Genomic DNA, 13,394 nt, shown 5'->3' with positions numbered 1-13,394 from the left:
TGAAAACAGGTGCTCAAGGGGGGCTGGGGGTAGGGGGGGAGCTGAAGTCCGTAGATGTCAGGGGGAGGCCCCAGAGCCCTGCCTCCTGCTTCTCCACATGCAGCTCGAATGTGCTTTTCTGTGGATACCGGGTTTTGGCTGATGATTCATGCATTCCTTTATTGTTCTTAGCACACTGGGATTAGCCCACTGCCTTTTCTCTTCTCTCTATACCTTTCTTCTCCTGGAAACAGTTCCATAAAGATCCCTTTTATTATCCATTTCAATCATGCCATTAAAATCTATCCACTCCTTTTTACCATTATTCTTTTTTTCCTTGCATTTCTAGCACACTCTAGAATTTTGTATGCAATTTCTTTATTTTTGCTCTCTTTTCCCCTCCTTTCCTTCTCTGTACAAGCTCTTCTAGAAGCCTTTCTATGATACTTTAAATTCCATCATTTCTATTCCAATTTCTTCATCCTGGTCCCTCTTCTACTTGAGGGATTCTGGTTTTCTCTTTAAAACCTTTGATTTCAGGGCTACTTTCCTTGACACTTCCTCATATCATTTTCTAACCCACCCACCACTGCCATCCTGGGAAGATCAGAGGCCTGCCCTCCCCTTGATCTCTCCTCTTTTGCTTTTAATCTCTTCTTGTCCCATCAGGAGTTTACCCCTTTCTTTATACCTCTGCCAAACTTCTAGTTTTTGAGAAGGGAATTTTGGCTATTACCTTCATAAATAAAAATAGGAGCATCATTCATGGGACATGTCACAACCTTTATTCTTTTTTGTTCGTAAATAATGTCAACTCTGCTGGCTCATTTCCATTTTGGTGACCGTGTAACCAACTGTTGGTGTGTGTGTTTAAATAAACACCTTGAAATTCTATGCTCTCACAAGCTGGGTTGTTTGTTGGGGCACTTATTTTAGATCTCTCATTTCATTTTTTTTCTCACGAATCAAGAAAAATCTTCCTTTTCTCCCCCCTCCTTCCACCCATACCCGTCTTGTGGTATTTAGGAAGGGAGTCATTTTTATGGGCTCAGCATGCTGGAAGGGGGTCATTTTTATATATGGCTTTCTTTTTCAGATTTCTTTTTGGGGCTATAAGGATTTATTTTGGGGGGAGGGATATGCATATCCATGAAGTGAATAGTTTTGTTTCTTCAATTCATAAGCATCATTATGTATCATCAGATCCAGATGCCAGAAATCTTTGGAAAATTCCCATTGTAAACTATAAATACAAATCTTACTTTTAAAATTGTCTGGTAGGGAAACTCACATATCCAGGTTTCTCCATGTTCCTGGAGAATAATCTGCTCCAGACAGGTGAGACTCACACTACTTCTTGCCCAAACTCATGTCCAGTTTCTCTTTCCCTAGAGTCCTTTAAATGCTGAGTCTTGCTTTCTTTTTAGTGGTAATTACATGCTTCTACTTTGAATTATTCTTTATCCTGTTTTTGTGAATTTAATGAGTCTTTTAAAACTTCTTTTAAATTTCTTTTCCTTTGTTTCCTTTTTTCCTGCCCATTTCTCCAGGACTTGGGATCATGAGCAATGAGTTGGCCAAGTCTCTTTCTCTATCACTTCCAATGGCTGTTCCCCCTTCCCTAGTTCCTCTTCCATGCACTTCACAGAACTTTTCCCCTGGAGTCAAGCTTATCCATGTAGGTACCTTTTCTCGTCAGAAGCTGCCTTCTCCGAGGTATCTCCTCAGTGCACTGGTCACCACACCCTGGCTTCTTTCATTGATTCCCTTTTACTTTTTTGTTGCCAACAGCTGAAATCAGTCTTCCTTATTTCCCCTGCTTCTCCCTGAAGCTCTACTACCCTTCTTTCCCTTCTCCTCAAGCCCCAGGTAGCTTCCTTAAATCCATCTGAGCAGAGGTACCCACCATACCTTTCATTTTGCACCTTTGGAGCCAGCCCAGTTGGTCCCACCTCCATGTTTTTATGACCTGTTCCCGGCGGTTTGATTACCCTCCTTTCCAACAAAATTCACCAGCTGCTTACAGTTTTATTCTCAACACCTGAATGTTTGACTTCACATTACACTCCAATGATTTCTTGGGCTTCATCTTTTGTAGGTCTTTATTCTATAGGAAAAGCATAGGAAAATATCTCAAGCTTTTCTGATAATAGTTCAATTTCATATTTTCTTGGTTTAAATCTTATGATGATCAGCTGTTATTGGCTCTACCCAGAAGGTTAATACCTCACCAAATCTCATTCATTGAATCATAATGTATTTCTGAACAAGGTCTTTAGATGTGACCTGCCCAGTGGAATCACCAGAAAGTTCTTATAGTATCCTGACCCCTTTTTTTACTGATGAAGTCTCTAAAATAAATCTGATTTATCTGATGGTCTGAACTTCAAACTTCTTTTTTTTTTAGGCAGAGTATTACCTTTATTTTTAATTAATGTATTTTTAATTTAAATTCAAGTTATTTAACATACAATGTAGTCTTGGCTTCAGCAGTAGAACCTAGTGATTCATCTCTTATATATAACACCTAGTGCTCATCCCAAAAAGTGCCCTCCTTAATGCCCATCACCCATTTTCCCCACACCCCCGAGCCCCCACCCCCATCAACCCTCAGTTTGTTCTCGGTATTTAAGAGACTCTTATGGTTTGCCTCCCTCTCTGTTTTTATCTTATTTTTCCTTCCCTTCCCCTAAGTTCATCTGTTGTGTTTCTCAAATTCCACATATGAGTGAAATCATATGATATCTGTCTTTCTCTGACTTCATACTTTTTGCTATTTATTTTCAGGAAGGTCTGAAAATCAGGTTGGAAATTGAAAATCAGGTTCTCTACCACAGGTCTCAGACCATAGGGGACTTTAGAAAGCATTGCATGGTTGTTATTCCCAGAGTCTGGGCAGTATGGGGGAATCTCCAACTCTGTTCAATTCCCTATGTCATTTGGATGAAAGATGAGACTTCGGCATACGGTTATGTGCCCCAATAACTGACTCAGAATTTCTCTAAGTTTGGGGACTTCATCTTTTTCAGTCCCCAGACCTTTGGAATTGGGACATCTCCATCTGTATTTATGGTTGGCTTTATGGTCAGCAGAACTGGTGACTGTCTAGTTGGGGTAGTAAGAGACTCCACATTTCAAACCCACTGGGACCTTTTTATGATTGCATCAACAAATGTGAGTTATGGCCCCTTCCTGCACTGTTGGCTGTGTTGTTACGCTCTGGTTTGAAGACACTGCTTTTGAAAAGCAAATATTCCTGAAGACTCTTATCCTGATCATTCAACTCTCTTTGGAATCTGATGAATGTGGATTCCTATTCTGGCTCTTCTACCTAATAACTGAACACTCTATAATGCCTTTGAGCCTCAGTGTCCTCATCTGCAAAATGAGTCTAACGATACCTACTTCACTGAATTGTTCTCAATTCAGTGAGGGCTTTGGAAAGACACTGTGATTATAAAGTGCTATGGAAGTGGTAGTAATTTGTCCTTTTTGCTCTTTCTCTTACCTTAACCTCCTTGGTGGGTGGCCGGGGGCATGACTGGCATGCAGGACACACAAAAGACAATGATAAAGAATGCTTATAAAAAGTAAAGGGCCCAGGGCAGGGGAAAAGTCTACCCTGAGGTAGAGAGGGCAGCATAGGACAGAGAGATGAAAACTATGGGTAAAGAAGTGAAGGAAATTTATATGTCAAGTAAAAGGGGGCCTTCCTGTGGGGTGCTGGGTGTCAGCCCCTGTTTTATTGCAGGAGGTGGGAAGGGAATATACTATACAGCTTTTTTTTAAGTTTATTTTTTGTTTATTTTGAGGGAGAGAGTGAGTGGGGCAGGGGCAGAGAGCGAGGGAGAGGGAGAGAATCCTAGGCAGGCTCCACACTCAGCGCAGAGCCCAACATGGGACTCGATCTCACAAACCATGAGATCATGACTTGAGCTGGAAGCAAGAGTGGGTTGCTTAACCAACTGAGCCACCCAGGCGCCCCTACTAGACAGCTTTGAAGCTGTATTTTCTTTTGGAGAGGCCAGGATAATATCAAGACAATAAAAACGGTTAGATTACAAAAATAGACATGGAATTGGGGACAAAAGATGGAAAACTCATGAAGGAAAACTGCTCCCACTCACCAACTTTTCTTAGTATGAACCCTAGTTTTCTCTTTGATGTTACATATATTCCCCTTAGTCACCTAGGGGATGGGCATCAGTCTGAATACAAACTGATTCAACTGGTGAACTGAAGGGACATGACTGTTGACCACAGAGCTGTGTCATACCTAGGGGAAGAGCTGTGGAGCTCTGATGTGGAGCCCTGCCTGTGGCCCTTTGCTCTTAGGGGCCTGCATGCTGTTGGGCATCAGAGGAACAAACTTGAGTCTGTGTTCTCTCCTATCCATGTAACCTTGGATACATCTCCCAACCTCTCTCTGGCCTCAGTTTCCTAGTATTATCTAATATTACTACCTAAGTCGCTTATTACAACATTCTGTTAATGTTCCTCCTAATGCTTTCTGTGATGATTAAGTGAAAGGTACTTGGTCATCTTTAAAGTTCCACACAAATCTTATTTCTCTATAAAACTTGTATGGAACTTTATTATTTTAATGTTTTAAAATATTTATTTATTTTTGAGAGACCGAACAAGGCAGAGCATGAGTGGGGGAGGGGAAGAGAGAGAAGCGGGGGGTGGGGGGGTACACAGAATCTAAAGTAGGCTCCAGGCTCTGGGCTATCAGCATAGAGCCTGATGTGGGGCTCGAAGTCATGGACTGAGAGATCATGACCTGAGCTGAAGTTGGACGCTTAACTGACTGAGCCACCCAGGTGCCCCAGAACTTTATTATTTTAAAGGTGAACCACATTTCTGTAACAGATCAGGAAACTGTAGTCAAAATAGGATAATTGAGTGATATGGCAGTTAGTGACAGAGACAGGGATGGAACCCAGGCGCCTGTCTCCCAGGGAAGGGAGTGGACGAGCTCAGGGGATTGTGGGAGTGTCTTTGAACAGGTGAACAGGTGAGTAAGTTCTGCAAGCAAGAGACAGTAAGGCTGGCAGTAAGGGGCTCTTTGTGTGTGTTGGGCATCGGGTGAGGAGAACAGAAGACAGAATGAAGTCTTTCATGAGTTACTGCTTGGCCCTCTTCCCAGAATGCCTGCTAAGCCGAAACTGCCCAAGGGAAGGGGCCTTCGTGCATCCACAAATCCTTAGATATCCTTTTAACAAATGGGTTTGTGTAGATGGTAGGGAAATCTAAGGAGTTGGAGGAGGTGAAGTTTTCCTCCCTCAAGCCAGAAGTATAGTCAGTGGGATGTAGAGGGGGGGAGAGAGGGAGGCTGGGAGCAGGGCTGGGGGAGTTTGCAGCAGTAGGGGGGCAGCATGAGTCAGGCTGTGGTGCCACCTGGGTGGACAGGACCGCCCTCTGTGTTAAGCTAATAGACTCTTTGATGTCAGTGACCATTTCTCCCTTAGCATGTTCTAAAGGCAGGGCACCTCTTTTCAGGGCTACAGGCTGGCTGCTTCCTAACATCCTTTAGTAAGACTTTCCCTGGAAAGTGATGGACTGAGGACAGGGACATTCTCAGGATATCGGAAGAGGAGGGGCTAAAGGCCCCACAGCTTTGTGTTTTTTGTGTGGACCATACAGAGGTTTGGTGTCTCCATTCTAGTGTTTATCCCCATTCCCTTGCACCCTCCTTTCTGCAGTGTCTGTGGGCATTTTAATGCCTCCAGTTCTCCAGCCCCTGCTCCTCCCCCTCCCCCACCTTCTCTCGACTGTGATGTGCTTCAGGCTCAGAGAGCCTGTGACTTCAACAGAGGCTCACAGTTCTTTCTGATACCTGGGCAGACTGTTCCGATTTCTGCTTTTTCCTTGAGTTCCAAAGGGCTTAGGGCAGGGAAGTACTGGATTGGGCTCATCCTAACATGCAACAGACAAAATGTCAATTTTTCCGACTTTTGCCAGTCAGTGGATATCACACTGGCAACCTGAAATTGGCCGGGGTGGGAGTATTTACATCATGGGAATTGGCACGTGTTACAAATCAGGGCCTTTTTTCCCTCCTGGCTAGCTGGTTGTTTAACTGTTACCAGCACGCTATCAGCTAAGAGGAGTGCAGGGTTCAGTGTGGTCCTTTGGAGTGGCTTCTATTCAACTTCTAACTGGCTCCTAGAGCTTCCTGAAAAGATCTAGTGCCCTAATACCCTGATGCAAGGTATCCAGCCCCTTCATTTGTTGTAGCAGAGGAAACTGATGCTGAGCTCTGCTTTGGGCTCGACAGTGACCAGGCTTATGCTCCAGGCTACTACTCTGGTGAGACTAGAGGGAGCTGCTAAGGGGCAGAGGGGCCACATTCTTCAATACGACGGCAGGATCAGGCCCAGGGCTCCAAGCCTGCTCGGAACTCCTTGCCAGGACTCTCCCCTTTCCCTTCCTAATCTTTGAATGGCAATCACACAAGACCAAGATATCAAGCTGTCGCTGATTTACTAACCAAGCCATCTATCTGGTGTGTGGCAGGTCCCAGGTGTCTGACTCTATGACCTTACCTGTATGTTCAGACCCTGGAGGCCCTGCATACAGGCTGTGTTTTCTCCCCCACCCCCCAAACCTTTCTCGCCTGATCCTTCACCTCCAACTCTTCATTAAAACAAACCACAACAAAACCCAAACACTTAGAAATCAATGAAACAACAAACATTACCAAAAACCAAACGAAACCCTCCTTTTCAAAAGGAAACCCCGAACATCGAACATCGAACATAGTTCTCCCCAACCACTCCAGGGGGAAGCTAACTTTCTGTCTTCCAGAAAATGGTAGAAACATGCTATTCAGAACGCACTCAGCACATGAATCACCTACCCTCCCACGACTTCATCTGCACGAAAATAGACACTTCATCTGCTTCCATTCCTACTCTGCCTGCCCAGAAGTCATTATCCTTTGGTGACATCAGAACTGGTTGCTCCGAGGGATGGTTGCTGGTGAGGGCAGCGCCAGCTGGTAGGGTGCCCGGGCACGCCAGTTCTGAAACGTCCCAGGAGGGGACAGGCTACCAGATGTGATGGTTGGCAAGGTTTGGATCAGCTGCTGTCCTTGAGCAGTGGAGGTAAGTGAGTGCTCAGGAGAGTGGGGGGCAGCCAAAACATGGCTTTGCAGGGGGAAAGAGCACCACACGGGAATCAAATATACGGATACGCATCCTATGCTGCCCTGCCAGCCGTGTATCAGAAAGTGCTGGATGGAACTAGACCAGGGAGTAACACACTGCTGGTCCGAGGGCTAACTCCGACCCGCTGCCTGCTTTTGCACAGCTGGCGAACTTAAGAATGGCTTTTACGTCTTTAAATGATTGGAAATTATGAAAAAGTAACATTTCCATGACACGTGAAAATGAGGTGAAATCCAAGTTTTGGTGTCTGTAAATAAAGTTTTGTTAGGACGCAGCCGTGTCCATTCTTGTACACATCACCTATGGCTGCTTTTGTGCTTCACGGCAGAGTCAAGCAGTTTGTGACAGAGACCGCACATGGCCCTCGAAGTTTTTACTCACTGTCCCTTTGCAGAAAAAGCTTGCCAGTCCCTGGACTAGATGACTCTGGAAGGTCCTTGCAGCTCTCACATTCTAGATAGGATTCTACATTTGCATTTGGAGTCTCCCCACTGCCCCCCTGCCCCACTTCAGCAATGCTTCTCCTTATGAATTCTCCATCTGTTCCTACCACTTGCTATTGGGATTGGATTCAGCCCAAGGGAAGCAGTCTTCGAGGAGGCTGTGGCTCAAAACCCTGGGCTTGCATAAAAGATAGGGGGACAGGGAAGAATGAGAGGCAGGTGACATTGGACATGGAACAGAAAACCATTTCTTAGTCATCAGGCTTATATTTTGATCCACTGAAAGTTGAGTCGGCATGGTATAGTATTGCATTTCCCTTTGTGTTTTTTTTAAGTTTACTATTTTTGAGAGAGAGAGAGAGAGAGAGAGAGAGAGAGCACACAAGCAAGGGAGAGACGGAGGGAGGGAGAGAATCCCAAGCAGGTTCTGCACTGTTAGTGCAGAGCCTGATGTGAGGCTCGAACTCACAAGTTGTGAGATCATGACCTGAGCCGAGATCGAGAATCAGACACTTAACTGACTGAGCCACACGGGCACCCAGGAAAGGCCATTTTCTCCTGAGTTCCCTCTCCTCCTCTTTGCCTTCATGTGGTAGGCCCGATCGGGAGACATGAGTCTGGGGAGGTGTAGTCCCACAGCCTGGAGAGGAGCACTGGAGTAGGCTCTGCCCCTGCAGCGAGAAGCGTCCCGTGGCCCAACTTTTCCCAGGCTCGGACCCCAGCCTTGCTCCTTGGTTCCCACTGCCCTGCGTTCATTGACTGTGTTCTGCGCCTGGTGCCTGTTTTACCGCAGGACAAGCCACTCCACTTGGGGCTGTTTGTATGTTTCACCATAGAAGCCGAGCACTTGTGGAAATGATTCCAGCTACAGCTTGGGGGCAGCTCTTACTACCCTGCTGCTGCTCGGTTCCCTTTGTCAAGGGAAATTAACAGCCACAAAAAATAGCTCGGCATTTTCTCTTTATCTACTGCACATAAGACATTGAGAGAGAGGGACTGTGCAAGTGTGCCTGATGGGCACAGGGCACCGTCACCACCCCGAAGTAGCAGCCTGTCCCAAACACACAGTTTTCAGAGCCGTTTGGACCGATTTTCCATCCAGGAATCTCTCCTCCACCTCATCTGACAGGTGACACTGAGTCTCAAGACCTCCCCCCTCAAAAAGTGCCCTTCTCTCTCTGTTTTGACTTCTGTCATGGCCTCCTCATCCCTGACCCAGCCTGTCACATATGCCTGGATTTCTCCAGCTGGACATCTTATTTGCCAGGATCCTCCACACTTGGCTTGTCCATTTGGGGACCCCCTTCCAAGAGGCATCTTCGTGTTGCAGGAGGAACACAAGTTTGCCAGCGGTTTGAATTCTGGGCATTTAGCTGTGTGACTTTGGAGAAGTTATTTAAATTCCCTGTTGTCTCAGTTTCTTCAGATATAAAAGGAATACATTACTTTATAGCAGGATTGTACTGATGAAATGCAATAAATATATAATATGTCTGGCACAAAGTTAGCCCTTACAAATATGATTTAGGGGCACTTGGGTGGCTCAGTCGGTTAAGCGTCCGACTTCGGCTCAGGTCATGATCTCGCAGTTTGTGGGTTCGAGCCCCACATCGGGCTCAGTGCTGACAGCTCAGAGCCTGGAGCCTGCTTCGGATTCTGTGTCTCCCTCTCTCTCTGTTCCTCCCCTGTTCGCGTTCTGTCTCTGTCTCTCAAAAACAAATAAACATTAAAAAAAATTAAAAAAACAAAAAAAAACCCAAATATGATTTATATCCCACCCCTGCCACATTTGCTTTCCTTTCTGTTTTTCTTTAATGTACCCTTTGGAACTTAACAGAATATTCTAGATATGGCTTGAACAATGCAGAATACAGTGGAACCATTTCATCCTTATTTAGGATAACATTTTTTTTTTTTAAAGTAGGCTTCAAGCCCAGTGCAGAGCCCAACATGGAGCCCAATGCAGGGCTTGAACTCATGATGCTGAGATCAAGACCCGGGCTGAGATCAAGAGTCAGATGCTGAACTGACTGAGCCACCCGGGTGCTCTGACAACAATCTTCTTCTAATGCAGCCTAATGTGCCCTTGGCTTGTGTTGGTGTTGTTTGAGACAGTGTCACTACTAGAAGAGCAATCCTGGGTTGGGAGTCAAGACATCTGCATTCTTTCCAGTTCTTTCATTAATTTTCCCACCAAATGTTTACTGAGCTTCCATCATGTACCATGCACTAGGGGTATAACAATGAACAACACAGGAAACCGCACCCTAGTGAGGGAGCAGGTGCTGTATAAACAGTCTAATGTATAATACAGTGCCAGGGAGGGACAAGAACAATAAATAAAAACAAACCAAATCAAACAAACAAAAACAAAGCTGGCTGAGGGATTGAAGGGCTTCTGACACTAACTGGCTGTATAGACTCGGTAGAGCAAAGAGACTGAATCAGATCTGCTGTTTTCAACCAGTGCTCCGAAGAGCGCCAGGAGCTTGGGAAGGTGCCTTAGGGGTGAATTGCCAGGAGGGGGTGCTGACTCATCAGACCCTTTGCCTCTACTCCTACACAGAGCACTACCAAAATGTCTTCACTTGGCCTCTGTGTAAAACTCTCATTGATGAAAATGTTCTATTATTTTTAAAAGCTTGGCATCCTCTGTACTGGATAGTCTCTGGATTCTCTGCAAGCTCAAAGACTGTGAGAATCGCTATAGTTTTTTCATGTGAACTGCTGTTAAACCAGATCTCACCTAGTGAGTGGTGTAAAATAGCATTTACATCTATTAGTGTAAATTTTTATCTTCTTAGTTTTGGTCTATTGATCCGGTAGGCCAAGATAATTTTGCAACATTAATTCTAACATCCTACATATTAGTGATACCTCCTGGCTTTGGTTCTTCTGCAAATCTGTTTTATGTCCCTTTTATATCTTCATCCAGGATGTTTATAAAAATGTTGATTAGAATGGAGCCCGGGGCAGAGACCTTCGTTTCTTTAATATACTACCAGGTTGATCTAACTGTAATCAACAGCCTTTGAATTTTATATGTTCAAGAGGCTATAGACCCATCTGAGTATCATAGCACCCAGCCAATATTTCCTCTTCTTACCTCAACACTATCTCATTTTCTGTATTTATTTAATGGCTGCTATCTATCAAGGTCTGGGATCAACCCTAGGGAAACAAGATAAATAAGACACCAGGGGCTCACAGCTAGTGGGCAAGCCAGTAATCACAGCCATATGATGAGGGCTGAAGGGCAATATGATCCAGGACATTGGGAGGAAGTGCTCAGCTTTGCCTGGAAATGTCAGGGGGGTTTTCTCAGTCAAGAAGTCATCTCAGACGATCTCATTCAAAGAGGTACCCATAAGAAATGTTGTCCAAAGTCATATGAAATCAAGATAAGTGGCATCGATGGCAGCCTTCTAATCCAGGCACTCAGTAAATGTTTCTTGAATTTGAGCTTTAAAAGAGGAGGCATTATTTAATAATAGGTCAGGGGGCAGAGGAAATTGAGGCCAGAGGGGATGGAGGGGTGAGCTAAGGGTCGTGGAGAAGCTGAGTTCAGGGAGCGGCAAGGGGAGTGCAGAGGACATAACAGGGGCAGGAAAGTCAGGGCTTGCTGAGAAAACAGAGAGTGGGACTGAGGGAGAGAGGTGTTCAGCACTCGAGATTTTGTTTTATTGTTGATTTGTTTTGAGAGAGAGAGAGAGAGAGAGGAGAGTGTGCACAAACGGAGGAGGGGCAGAGAGAATGGGAGAGAGATCCCAAGCAGGCTCAGTGCTGTCAGTGTAGAGCCCAACGAGGGGCTTGAACTCATGAACCATGAGATCATGACCTGAACGGAAATCAAGAGTTGGAGGCTTAACCAATGGAGCCACCCAGGTTCCCCGACACTCAAGATTTTTTTATCTTGGGCACCTGGGAGGCTTTTGGTGCTATTACCTGGGACTGTGAGGAGGAATATGGTGGAATATATTATTTCCCATAATCTTTTCCCTTCCAATTCTTTGATTTCAGATTTCCACTGCTAACGGCTGACTTAGCAGAAGGTGGCTTCTGATACGCACTGGGAGAGGTGGGAGAGCAGTGATGATTTCCTTTCTCCCAGACAGATACTTTACATTGCATCACACCCTCTTCAACTTGACCTGGCTGCATCCTCTGTCAACTTCAGCTTCAGTTTTTGAAGTAGGAGGATTTACCTGTCACACACTTCTATTAGGGTTACTAATTCTCATTCTGGTCTGCCAGGGACTTTCCCACTTTTAATAAAAAACATCCCACCCACTACCAGTCCCTTTAGTCCCAGGCAAACTGGGACTGTCTCACTCATCCAAGATGCACGTGAAGTGCTAGGAGTGCTTGGTCTGTACACAGAATGTTCTAGGCAGCATCGGGTAGGAAATGCAATTGCTAGAACACAATGTAGCTCTGAAGTCTTATCTGCCCTGATAGGGGTGTATGGAGCCTGGGAGGCAGCAGGGAGGAGCTAGGGTGGCTTTGGGTGGTGTTGTGCCCATCGAGCCCACCCCAGGGGAGAAAGTGCAGGGCAGACGGGAGGGGCTTCGAGCAAAGCATGGGTGGGCTGCAGCTGGTCCAGTCACCTCTCCGTGGGGGCTGAGCCAAACCTCCCCCACTTTACTTTCCTGGGCTCTTAATTGAATGGAGAAATCCAAGAAGACACAGCAAAGGATCGAGCTGGGCTCTCTGTGCCTCAGACCATGGCTGCTCATACACAGAAGCTCTTCGAGAGTCCTGCGTCCCCCCAGTATGCTCCTTGGCACCGGAGGACACTTACTGCTACAGGAAGCTGGGGAAACAAAATAGTCAGAACCACAGTCTTCTATGAAAATGTTGGGTCAATAAAACCAAATGACCGTGGGTAGCCTGAGACAATGGTGGGCAAAGAGGAACGTGGCAGACTTTCACTTCTGTCTTCACCTGCCTTTCCTGCACATACACACTCATTCACTGGGGACAGAGGCAGGATGGTGAAATTCTGCCTCCCTCTCCTTACTTCCTGGATGGAGCATAAGAAAGGCTTTGGCAAATCGAATCCTAAATTTATTGCTCGGGCGAGATCCAGTAGCACGCCTCATGCCCCTCCCCCTCCCCCCAAAAGGTTAAATAGTTCCCACCGGGTGCAAGAAAGGGTTATTGAAAACAGCAGGGTTTTTTTTTTTTTTTTCCTTAACTTCAGCACTTCTGGTAAATCTCTGATCCAGCATCTAGTGGTTAACCACTGATACAGGAAATGACATTTAACGTTTTTATCACTCAGCCAGAAATGGAAGAACAAGGCAAGTCTGTGTTTAGGGAAGATGGATGGTTGCCCGCCACCTTCATCTTAAAGGCACATCATCTCTTTTGCTGATTGCTTTGGCTGTTGGCTGCTCACGTCCCCCCTGGCCTGCTGGCTTGGCTGAAATGGAGCAGGGATGGCAGGAGAACGGTCACAGCCTTGCTGCCTAGGATGGGGATCCAAGTGTTCTCAGCTATCAAAAGGATTCTGAGCCGCAATTGATTCCCCTTTTTCAGGAGCCATTGCACGTGGGGACGGGCAGGCAGGAAATGAATGTGGATGCCCGCGGTCCCAGGCACTCTGCACGACAGCATCAGCCCAGGTGGCTGAGCCTGGGGCCACCTAGTCAAGGTGAGCCTTTGAACAGGGCCCTTGTCCATTGCTACGTGGAGGACAGTCCGCAGAGGGTTATTAACCCCCTCTGAGACAATCAGCCAAGCAAGAGTGTTGAACATCTCAAACCACAGTGAGAGAAATGACACTTGGTTTCACTTG

At 45.9% G+C, this 13,394-nt stretch overlaps 1 long non-coding RNA gene across 1 annotated transcript in view; it reads left to right on the top strand.

Moving 5' to 3' along the window:
- The window catches only part of LOC113592971 (uncharacterized), a 40,655-nt gene extending 28,512 nt beyond the window's left edge, over positions 1-12,143 (top strand). Inside the window, exon 4 of the long non-coding RNA XR_008300120.1 lies at positions 11,615-12,143. This is a non-coding gene — a long non-coding RNA (uncharacterized LOC113592971). The remainder of the gene's footprint in view (positions 1-11,614) is intronic.
- Positions 12,144-13,394: the final 1,251 nt, after the last annotated feature.

Source organism: Acinonyx jubatus, chromosome B4 (genome assembly GCF_027475565.1).
Source record: "Acinonyx jubatus isolate Ajub_Pintada_27869175 chromosome B4, VMU_Ajub_asm_v1.0, whole genome shotgun sequence".
In the NCBI taxonomy this organism is placed as follows: Eukaryota; Metazoa; Chordata; class Mammalia; order Carnivora; family Felidae; genus Acinonyx; species Acinonyx jubatus.
This window is presented reverse-complemented; position numbering and strand designations above follow the sequence as displayed.